This window comes from Panthera tigris, chromosome D4 (genome assembly GCF_018350195.1).
Source record: "Panthera tigris isolate Pti1 chromosome D4, P.tigris_Pti1_mat1.1, whole genome shotgun sequence".
Taxonomy (NCBI): Eukaryota; Metazoa; Chordata; class Mammalia; order Carnivora; family Felidae; genus Panthera; species Panthera tigris.
This window is the reverse complement of record NC_056672.1, coordinates 92215940-92227645: the sequence shown is the minus strand read 5'-3', so window position 1 is coordinate 92227645 and position 11706 is coordinate 92215940.

Genomic DNA, 11706 nt, shown 5'->3' with positions numbered 1-11706 from the left:
TATGTTGAAATTGATTTCTCCTGTTCTCTTAAAGCGGAGCCTACCCACAGTTTTAATTGCACATGTGGCATCTATTGTGTTTTTCTGGACTGCACTGCTCTGGGTCAACTTCTCAGAGTGTGGTCCGCAGCCAGGCAGCGGCAGCCCGGGTTCCCGGCCTCCCCCGAACCTTCCGCGTCAGACAACCCCGAGCGGCCTCCACTAGGGGGCAGAGCCGCAGGCGGACACTTGTAGCGACTGGCCTCCCCCCCCCCCCCCCCCACTCTGCACGTTTCCTGTGACAACGACAGATGTGGGTGCTGCGGTTTGGGCCAGACCTAGACCACGTATGATCTGGTCCATTCAGAGAACCTTTACTGAGCAGAGATGAACGCCACACAGCTCCCCTGTTCGTGCTCAGGAGGCCGGCAGCCTAAATAGGGCCGTGGTGCCCACGTCTGTCCCCTTCGGACGTTTACTGTCCCCGTGCCGCTTTGTACCCATGTTCTCATTCCCCCCCACAATCGCTCTGACCATGCCCGAATTTCGTTTGTCCTGTTAGCGTTTAGTGATTGCCTCCATGAGTCGGGACATGAACAAACGAGGGGGCTCTCCGCTCGGCTGGGAGGCAGTGGCCTTGAGGGGAGGGAAGGAGGCTGGAGGCGCCCAGTGGGGCCAGGCCACAGGAAGGGGCGCTACAGCAAGTGGCCTTCATCGGAGGCCGTGGGGGCTGCAGCGTGGATGGTCACCACCCTCTGGTGGGGCTAGGGAGGAGGACAGGAGCCAGCCTGGATGCGGGAGATGCAGCTGACGGAGGGCAGGTATTGGGGAGAGCAAAATCGGGGATCCCATGAGTGCCTCCAGCGTGCGTGACAGGGTGCACCTCGGTGCCAGCACCCGAGGGAGCAGGAGAGGGTGGGCGGCAGAGGTGTTGAGCTCTGCTCTGCACAAGGAGTCCTGGACATCAGGGGACGTCCGAGGGGCCCGGGCCGGAAGGCAGGTGAGTGCGCAGGGCTGAGGTCCAGCGGACAGGCCCGGCTGGAGACCAGGAAGGGCAGCCGCCGGCTCGTCCACAGGAGCCAAAACGACGGTGGTGCTCACCCCGCCCCCCTGTGCAGAGAGGAGCCCACCAAGGAAACAGAAGAATGGTACCAGGAAGTTCTAAGGGCGAGGCACCATGAGATCCAAAAGGGGGGGGTTTCAAGAAGGAGAACATGCGGGCACGAACTGGAGGGAGTCGTGGCGGGGCGCACACCTCTGAGACCGCACACCGGCTCGGCCACTGTCTGCGAGGGGCTACGCGGTACCGCTCGGCCCAGCTCCTGTTGGCGCCACAGGCCTTTCGCGTGTGCGGGACGAGGGCCCAGGGGGCCTTCCTGTCGTATGTCAACAATCAACTCTCGAAAAGCGGTTCGCTGTACCTTTATCAGCCGAATCAGCCGAGCCTGGCCATGTGCCTAGCACCCTCCATCCACAGAGTCTCCCTGCTCACCGACCAACTCCTGGCCTCAGGGCCCCCCCTTCCTCCAGGAAGACCACCCTGACTGTGCCTGCCCTGAGCCACCCCTCAGCACTGTGGGCACCGCTCACCCTGACCCCGTCACGCGGGCATAACCCCCTGCAGAACGGGTGTCCTGAGTGATCTGTTTCCGAGGAGACAGACCTAAAGAAGCAGTCGGTAAACAGTAACGCTTCTCATAGGAATTCAGGAGAAGAGTACTAGACGCCCCAGGGGACCTGGGTCCGGGGCTCCTCCTCCCGGGCTCTGCTTCCCGGCAGTCCACTGGGAGCAGGGACGAGGTGCTGTCCTGGGATTCCCTGCGGTGAGGGGGCCACGCTGTCCCCAGAGACCTCAGCAGGTTCCTCCCTGTCTGAGCCTCTGTTTCCTCTTCTAGGTGAGAATGAGGACACGTGTGCATCCAGAAAGGGAGCACCTGCCACCCAGCTTTGGGGAGCAGTCAGCCGCCAGCCCCGCTGCCTTGCAAGGTGACAGCTCACGCTCCTCGGTGTAAAGACCCGGCATCCCACGCAGCCGGGGACACCCCCCCCCCACACACACACCGGCCTGCCCGCAGCCAGCTCTGCTTCTCCCCTCGCCTAACGCCTGCCTCCCCCCTCCCAACAGACGCAGGTCCCTAAAGCACGTTGCGCCTGCCACTCCTCGCAGCCTCTGCCTGCGCACCTGCCTGGGTGCCCGGCGGGCGTGTATTTCGTACCTACGGTGCACCGGGAGCCGCTTCAGGTGCCGGAAGTGCGGCAGGAATAAGGTGGCCGCCGGCTCCGGGAGGTGCTGCTGGTCTGAACGTGGCAGGCCCAGGGCCCAAGGTCGAGCCCGGCAGAGCCGAGGGTTTCCCTGAATGCGGCGGAGCAGCCTTGGCTCCGGACCCCGGAGGGCCCGCGAAGAGCGGAGCCGCCCTGGGAGGTGCCAAGGGGACGACCTCCCTTCCCATGGCCCCCCCTCCCCCGCTGACGCCGGCTGAGACGCAGCTCCGGGACCCTGGGCAGGCAGTGGCTAGGCCATAAGGGCCGGAGAGGGTCTCCCGGCCAAGCGGGCCTCGAGCCGGGTGGGGAGGGGCATCCACCCTGCGGGGATCCCAAGCCTCCCTGCAGCGGCTGCCGGCGGTGCCTCCCGGCGGCCACTAGAGGGCAGGGGCGAGCTGTGGTCCTGGTCCTGCAGGCCGGCGGGTGAGCCGCGGGCAGGCTCCAGCCCCGGTCCTCTCAGCGCCCCTGCAGGGAGCCTGCCTGGGCACAGCGGCTGGGCCAGCACCCCCTTCGAGGGTAGTGGGAACGAGCCCTAATGAGTGACTAAGAGCTCTCCAGACAGCAAGAGGGAGGAGGAAGTGATTGGGGGGAAACTGAGGCACCCAACAAGAGGAAACAGCCCCACCACCCCTGTGGGTGCCTTGGGGAGCCCAGTTGGAAAAGCACAGCTCTGGGCCAACACCTTTCAGCGGGAGACCCCAGGACCAGAGAGGCAGGCATCTGGTCATGTATCCTGTTCAATCAAAAGCCAGCACACGGCCCCACTGCCAGTGCCTGGGGTGGGGTGGGGTGGGGGGCTCCTGGTTCTCAGGATGTAGCCCCAGGCCGGCCCTGGCGTCTCTCAGCTGCTGCCCGGCCCCGCCCCCCAAGGTCACTGGGTGTGGGAATGGCCGGGGGTCACCAGAACAAAGTCTCACAAGGCAGGGGGCTTCAAACAACCGGAATCTACTCTCATCCAGCTCTGGAAGCCAAGGGTGCGGGTAGGGCTGGTCCCCTCTGTGGCTGTCGGGGGAGTGCGTCTGTCGCAGGTCAGCTGCTGGTGATCCCAGAAATCCCTGGTGTCCTTTGGCTTGGAGACGCGCTGGGCCGGCTCCCTGTGTCCCAAATCTCCCTCCTCTCCGTGCCTCTGTCTCTCCGTCTCTTGGAGGGCGCCCACCTGTTACGGGATGCAGGGCCCACCCTAAATCCAGGATGACATCATCTCTAGACCCTTAACTCATCACATCTGCAAAGACCCTGTTGCCAAATGAAGCCATTCTGAGGTGCTGGGTGGGCGTGAGTTTGGAGGGGACCCTACACAGCCCCCCATGGGTCACGGGCACCCATGAGTGGGGGGCATGTACCGAGCCGGCCGCACCCTGCCCTTGGGGAGCTGAGGCCTCAGGAGCCTGGCAGATAGGAGTGGTCCCAAGGTTAATTAATTATGACATTAAAAATTCGCCCGTTAAGGGGCCCCGCAAACAGGAAAAGTATTAATCACTCGTTTCCTCAGAGTGACAAGTGCATTTCCCTAAATTCCTCTGCTGCTGACTTAACCGAATGATAATCTCCCGGCTGCTGCCATTCCCGTGAAGTCACAGCTCATGAATATTCCAGTGTCACAATTTGCTTTTTAAAAGGACAGACTTATTATTTCATTTTTAAGCTTGCTGTCAAGAATAGTAATTTTCCAGGCCCTGAAACAATGAAACGGCAGTGACTTTCCGGTCACCCACAGAGTCCCAGGGAGCCAGTCCCTGCCCTGTAGGGGACCGGGTGGGGGTCCCAGGCCTTCCCACCACTCATCCGGACACGCAGTCACCCCATGGGAACATGGCTGGACAGCAGTGAATATACTGCACCCCCGCCCCTCCCCTGGGCACTTCACAGTTTATAAGCAGGTGCACCGTTCAGCCCCGAGTTTCTGCAGGCGCCCTGCATGCGTGGGGCCACAACGGTGTCTCCAACCGCGAGCCAGCTGAGGGGGTGGGACGCTTCTCCAAGGAGCCAGACAGATAGCAGTTCAAATCCTGACACCGAGTGATCTTGGGCAAGGCACTCTGGGCCTCAGCTGCCCCTCTGTGAAATGGGGTCTGGAGCCAGGATTGGACCCAGGTTTACCCAGTGCCAGAGCCGGTGTGCTCGCCCCCTCGCCGATGCCTCAGGTCTGGCGAGACAGAGCGTCGGGACCCACTGCCCTGAAGTTTGGATCTTCTGTTCCCAGTAGCAGAGGGACTAGTGGTAACACCCAGCAGCTTCCCCGGGAGCACCCTCCGGGTGTGATTTCTACCACTCGATGCGATTACAGGCCATTCCGAAAGCCCAATAAACCGTAGCAATTCACTAAATACGTGTTTAAGTGGAAAATCAGATGCCGTGGCTCCCTTCCATAATTGTTCGTATGGGAAGGGACTCCTTTTCAGAGATGGGCTGATGGTAGAGGGGAAGGGCCCTCCTCAAACCCCATCCCTTCCCCTGCGCCTCAGTGCTGTCTCCAGCGCCGACCTCCCTAGCCCCAGCCTGTCTCCGGAGAGACCCCGAAGGCCCCCGCCAAGGCCGTCCTACAGATTGGGGGCCGCTCCTCAGCCTGGCCTCGGGTCGGCCATCCAGGAGGCCCACCCTGCACCTCCCAGGCCTGTCCCCACCCCCACCCCCGCCTAGCCTTTCTCGCGCTCTGCACCCACAAAGCCCCTGCCTCAGCTTATCCTGCCCCCGTGACCCCCGAGGCTCAACTCGAACATCCCTCTGCTGCAAAGCCCACCCCGGGTGCCCCTGCCAGGCATGAGCCGGGACCCTCTGTGCACCCCCGGACCCAGTCCCCTGGGTCAGAGTTCAGGTCTTCCCATTTCCCTGTGTTTGCTTCTGCCTGTCCCTCCTCGGTGACAGGGATTACTGCGTCCTGGACCCCAGCCCCAGCACAGGGCTCCCGGGAGAGCTGCAGTCGACCTCGTTCTTGTTCCCACGAATGAAGAACGAATGGATGAAGCATCGATCGGAGGGACCTGTGCCATAGGTTTACTCTGGAAATAACACGTCCTTACAAAGTGTGGCCCCCAAGAGAACCCCTCTTGGGGAATTTCATCGTGCCTCACTTTTCCAGAACAGTGCTAGAGAGGATGTGTAAGAGCTGCGGTCTTGACCTCCAAGGGTCCACAGTGTCCTCTGCTGACAGCTGAGATGCTGCCCTGTGGGCTCCAGCGATGGGATCAAAGGGGAGGGGAGATCGTATGGGGCGGGCGTACCAGAGGGAGCCCCCAGCCGGTGCCAGAAGCGTGCTCTGATCAGCGGACAGCGCTGTGCGCACAGGAGGCAGCACTGACCCCGGGAACAGAGGGGCTTTACCGTAACCCGACGTCTTCAACTGTCCTTGGGATCTCGTCACAGAGAATCTGAGTGGCCGGGGCCTCCAGAGGCTTGGTTTCCGGAAGGCTGTGTGCTCTTTGCTGAAATGGCATTTGTGGAACGTGCAGTGACTTTTCACAGGGACACCACCGGCCCCATGGGGGAGGGGCCTAGGGGGTAAAGCTGGCTCACCCACGAATGCCGTTTACGGTCCTGGGTGGCGGCACTAAATGCTGATTGCACACCCCTGCCCCCTGGAACAAGAACATCGGGCAAGCCTGTCCCAGGGGCTGAGGCCACACCACCCCAGGGGAGAGTGCTGGTGTCAGGAGATCCCAGCTTGGTTCCAGGAAGCCCTCGGGGCGGTGGGGGAATCAAGAGGCCCCCAGATGGGCAGGGGCCCTCCCGAGGCCAGGGGGAGTCAGTGCAGGGCAGGGTGGGACCCAGGCCCCTGAGGCCCCTTCACAGCTGGGGTGGCCCCAGGTGCACAGCCTCAGGCTGCACCAGCCCCCGCTTGCTGGGGAACCCCTGCAGTCTGACATGCAAAGTCCTTGGGAAATCTCACCAAACACCTGCCTGCTTTCGCCACCGCGAGGAGAAGACGGAGGACGTCAGAAAGACCCCAGCACCTCCTGCGCCCAGATCCCTGGTCCAGAGGGTCCCCCCACGGCCAAAAAGATGTGGCCGTGCCTCTCTCCGAGGTGCTGAACCACCCCCTCCCCCGGCCCCCGCCTCTGGCCGCCCTGCTGTCTGGCATTGTCCCTTGCGTCCTGCCCTCGCACCCTGACACACAGTTTGCTGTTCTCATATTCTCATTTTTTATGTTTAAAATCGTGGTGATATGCACACACACACACACCATTTTAACCATTTTTTAATTTTTTTAATGTTTACTCATTTTTGGGAGAGACAGAGACAGAGCGTGAGCAGGGGAGGGGCACAGAATCCGAAGCAGGCTCCAGGCTCCGAGCTGTCAGCACAGAGCCCGACGTGGGGCTCGAACCCACGAACCAGGAGATCACGACCTGAGCCGAAGTCAGACACTCAACCGACTGAGCCCCCCCAGGCGCCCCCATTTTTACCACTTTCAAGGACACAGTTCAGGGGCATCGGGCACATTCACACTGTCGAGCAGCTGTCCCCCCGTCTGTCCCGAGAACGTGTTCATCTTCCCAGACTGGACTCTGTCCTGTTACACGTGGACCCTCCCCTCCCCCAGCCCCACCCCACCACCCCCCTCCATGTCTGTGGCTCTGACTCCTCCAGGACCTCCGGTGAGCGTCCACCCCTACAGGACGTGTCCCCTGTGACGGGCTGACGTCACTCAGCACGGTGCCCTCCAGGTTCGCCCAGTTGTAGCAGGTGCCGGGGTTTGCCTCTGTTTGAAGGCCGAGTGATATCCCGTGGTGTGGACGCCCCACATCTTGCTTGCCCACCCATCTGTCACTGGACACTTGACTTCCACTTTCTGGCTACGTCGATGAATGCTGCCATGGAACCCGGTATACAGATACCTTTTCAAAACCTGCCTTTATTCTTTCGGGGACATACCCAGAAGTGGGGGCGCTGGGTCATATGGCAGACCGGTGTCCAGTCCTTTGAGGAACCTCCACCCTGCCTCCCACGGTGTCTGCGCCACGCTGCACCCGCGCCGGCAGCCCGCGGGGCGCCCATCCTCCACGTCCGTGCCACGCTGCGTTCTCCCGTTCGGTGGGTGGTAGCCGTCCCCCCCCCCCCCGGGCCCCTCCTCTCATCTCGTCCTCCTCCTGTTTTGTTTTGTTTTTGCTTTTGTTTGTTGCTTTGTCTCATCTTGTGCTTTTGCAGCGGGGAGTTTTCCAGCGGCCGGGTGTGATGGTGGAGAGCACGATTCTGGATCCAAATCCTCGCCTTGACTCTCACCAGCTGCGCAACCTGAGCCCGCTGTCAGAAGAAATGAGAGACGGCCTGTAAGGGGCCAGCGAAGTGCGAGCAAGAAAACACGGCAGCTCTTTTTACCGTCAGCTCCGCTGCGGGCTGGGCCGTGTGTTTAGGGAGGACTTTCACGCACAGCAAGGCTGACACCGGTGACCTGGCCACGGAGGGGGCTGGCAGGGGGGTGGCTCCACCACGGCCACCACCCCCCCCACCTCCAGGACAGCACCTCTGGGGGCGCGGGTCCAGGTGGCCCTAAGGGGAGGGCTGCGGCCACCGCAGCCCCAGAAGCGCCTCCTTTCCCTCACTCGGAGGCGTCCGCAGCGATGAGCTAACGCTTCCCAGTTCTGAGATAATGGCCTCTGAACAGGCACAAAAGAGCTGATGTCTGGGCGCCCCCGAGGCAGGAAGCATCCGGCACCGATTCTGGGAACATGAGACGTTTAAGCGACTGCCTTGTTGAATATTTCATGATTTACATTAATGGATTTCTGGTGTTTTTCATAACAAAACTGTCCACATCATGATGGGTTAAGATGTGGTTATTCCGGCCACTCTCCCTCCGAACACCCTCTCGGAGCGCCGGCCACTGTCCCTCTGTCTGCCTGAGTCTTCTCCCCGAAAGCCTGCAGGGGCCCCCCGGAGCCCACGTGTCCTAAATGAGTCTCCCGGCCTCGGGGAAGGTGGTCCAGGCACCCCACAAAGTGGCCTGGGGTCTGGGGCTAGAGGGACCTGCATAGGCCCCCAACACATGCTCCCCGAGACCACTTGGCACCCCCAGGAATACATTTTTTTTTAATTAAAGTACACAGTTTATCTGATTTCCCTAGATTTCATTTAAGTCCCTTTCCTGCTCGGGGTCCCCCCCAGACCCACACTGCAGGCAGCCGCTCCGGGCGGGGACGGAGTCTCAGACTTTCCCTGGTGTTGACCACCTGGTCGGTTCCGGGGAAACCAGGCCAGGGGCTTCGCAGAACGGCCCTCAGCTGGGATCTGTCTGACGTGTTCCTCGTGCCGGGATGGGGGCGGGGGTGTGGGAGACCCCGGAGCCGAGGTGCCCTCGTCATCACACCGTGTCGGGGGCACACCGTCGCTGCGACCGTGGCCCCCCTCCCAGGCCGTGGCTGACCTGGGGTGCTGGCAGCAGGCAGCAGGGAGGGTCCTGCACCCTTGCCCCGAGGCAGGGTGGGGGTGGAGGGCACCGGCAGGGCAGAACTGGGCGGCCGGCCCCAGCTCAGCGGCTCTGGGGGGTTCTGCCATGACCTCGGGCCTCCATACTCTGCAGACTCAGCCCACAGGACCCACGGTGCCTGGAATATTTCAAAATTCCTAGTGTAATATCCCAGAAACCAGAACCATCGAGAGCCCCTCAGAGGTGCAGGCAAATCCACAGTCAGCGTGATCCGAGCAAAACAAAATTAATTTCTTCCAAGGAGCGCGTGGCCTCACCACCGGGGCTGGCTGGCTCTTTCCTCGGTCGCCCCCACCCTCAGACCCCCCGGCCTGGCTCCGTAGGCATCACCTCCAGACTGGGAGAAACGGAGGCCCCACAGGCTCCGTCCAGCCTGAGGACACGCCGTGAGGGTGGCCGGGAGGAGCCCTCGCTCAGCAGTCCCAGGCAGGTCCGGGCTGGGAGCGGCCTCCATGGAGGCCGTGTGCGGGGAGGCGGCTGGCCCCCAACAGCGCTGGGGAGGGCGGTCACGGGGTGACACGGCGGTCACGGGGTGACACGGCTGCCCCACCGTGCATTCCTAGCAGGGCCTCTGGGAAACCGGGGCTCGTGGCTGAGGTCACTCGGAGTTCAGCCCAGAACCTCCCCGCAGACCCTAGGACTCTGTGGGCTGACCCCCGGGGTCCCCGCCTTCACGGTCCTGGGGCTCAGCACAGCCCAGGCACCTGACCCTGGGGCAGGGAGGGGGGAGGCTGGCCGCCTTCAGGGGCCACTCTTGTGGGCTTGACGGTGCTCCCAGGGCCTCACAGATCCCTCCTCCTCCTCCCACCGCATTGTATGCAACTGCCAGGAGCATTAACACCAGGGATGCCCCCAGCGTAAATGAGTCAGAACCAGCAGGCTCAGCACTTGGGCCTCCCGTCAGGTGGCCACGGTCTGTCCCAAGGTCTGTCCCAACGGAGGGCCGCGTGGAACCCCCTGGGGACACAGTGTCAGCCCACCTTCCTCTTCTCCCTGTGCTGAGCCCCTCTCAGCCCCAGGGCACCGAATTGCACTCTGCTTTCACTCTGCTTTCGTGGGGAAGGGGGGGGGGTCCCACCCTGGCAACGGCCACCGGGCAGTGCGGGCAGGACACCCAGGCCTCTCGGCACCCAGGCCTCTCGGCCCTTCTGCTCTCCGGCCACCAGGGCATAGGGTGAGCAAGCCAGGCTGGGGAAGGGTGAGGGGTGGGGTGGAGAGCCAGGAGGGCGCAGGGGGCCAGGGCCCAGGTGAACTCGGTCCCACATTTGCTGCAGCGGGCACCCACTTGGCTGTCCTCAGCCCCTGTCACTATGTGATCACCCCTCCCACCGGGGGAACGAGTCCCACTAAGAGATGGAGAAATGGGGGCAGACACGGGGATGTGACTGCTTCACTCAGCGACTCCCTCCCACCACTACCCCAGCCCTATTCCTCCAGTAAGACCGGAACTTCTGGGCAATGGAGGGGCCCCCCCAGATGGTCACGGGGGCTCAGGTCGGGGAGGCCCACAGCCACACTGGCCCACCCCTCCCCCACCTGTCCCCCAGCTTCCCCAGCCCATCACCCACCCCTCACCCACCCAGCCTCCACCCCTCCTCCACCCAGCCCCCACCCAGCCCCCACTCAGCCCCCACCCAGCACCCACCTAGCCCCCACTCAGCCCCCACCCAGCCCACAAACTCCCCCACACCCACACAGTCTCCACCCCTCCCCCCGTCCAGCCCCCTCTCAGCCCTGACCTAACCTCCAACCTCCCCTACCCCTACTCAGCCCCCACCCCTCCCCCGTCCAGCCCCCACTCAGCCCGCACCCAGCCCAGACCCAGCCCCCACTCAGCCCCCACCCCTCCACCACCCAGCCCCCCCTCAGCCCACATCCCTCCCCCACCCAGCCCCACTCAGCCCCCACCCAACCCCCAACCTCCCCCACCCCCACTCAGCCCTCACTCCTCCCCTGCCCAGCCCCCAAACTCCCCCACCCTCACTCAGCCCCCACCCCTCCCCCGTCCAGCCCCCACTCAGCCCCCACCCAGCCCACACCCAGCCCCCACCCCACCCCCACCCAGCCCCACTCAGCCCCCACTCACCTCCCACCGGGCCCCAACCCAGCCCCCAAACTCCCCCACCCCCACTCAGCCCCCACCCCTCCCCCGCCCAGCCCCACTCAGCCCCCACTCACCTCCCACCGGTCCCCAACCCAGCCCCCAAACTCCCCCACCCCCACTCAGCCCCCACCCCTCCCCCGCCCGGCCCCCACCCAGACCCCACCCGGCCCCCACCCCTCCCCCGCCCAGCCCCCACTCACCCCACCCCTCCCCCACCCAACCCCCACCCAGCCCCCAACCTCCCCCACCCATCCCCCAGCCTAGCTCGGCTGGTCTTGGTGGCTCTGCAGCGCACATGCGTGGCATTCAGACCGGGTGCCTGCCGAGGAGGTGGTGGGAACGCGGCGTTCCCTTGGTGCCTGGCCAGGCGGGCCAGGCGCCCTCCCTCCTCCACGCAGGCACTTTCGCAGAGGCAGCGAAGTTCCCGGACGCCACCCGTCCCCAGACACACGCTGTGCACGGCCAGCCCAGCCGGGGCCTACAAGCGAAGCAGGTGGGCCCCGCCCGCTGTGGGCGGGGTGTCAGGACCCCCACAGCGCTTATCCCTGGCCACGGCTGACACCCCCAGACCCCACCCCGCCCGCTCTGGGCGGGACTGCCTGGGGCCGGGTCGCCCCTCCTCCTCTGTGTCGGTCCACCCCAAGCTCAGTGCTTGTCTGCCCCTTCTCCACCTCCATCCAAGCTTGTCTTGGAGACACCTGCAGCTTTGAGCACCGGTGTGCGGCCGCCCTCGGGGGGTGCTCACAGCGTCCTGTGCTTCTTCCTGACACGCGGCCCCACGGGGAGCCGGAGCAGGGCGTCCTCCCTGGGCAGTCGTGCAGCCCCGCACTGGGGGGCCCTTCCTTCTGCTCCTGCCTCCTCTGCACTGCCCCTCGGGCTTGTTCCTTCCCCGCCCGGCTCCTGCCGGACACGTGGCCTCTCCGGAGCTCCTCCTCCA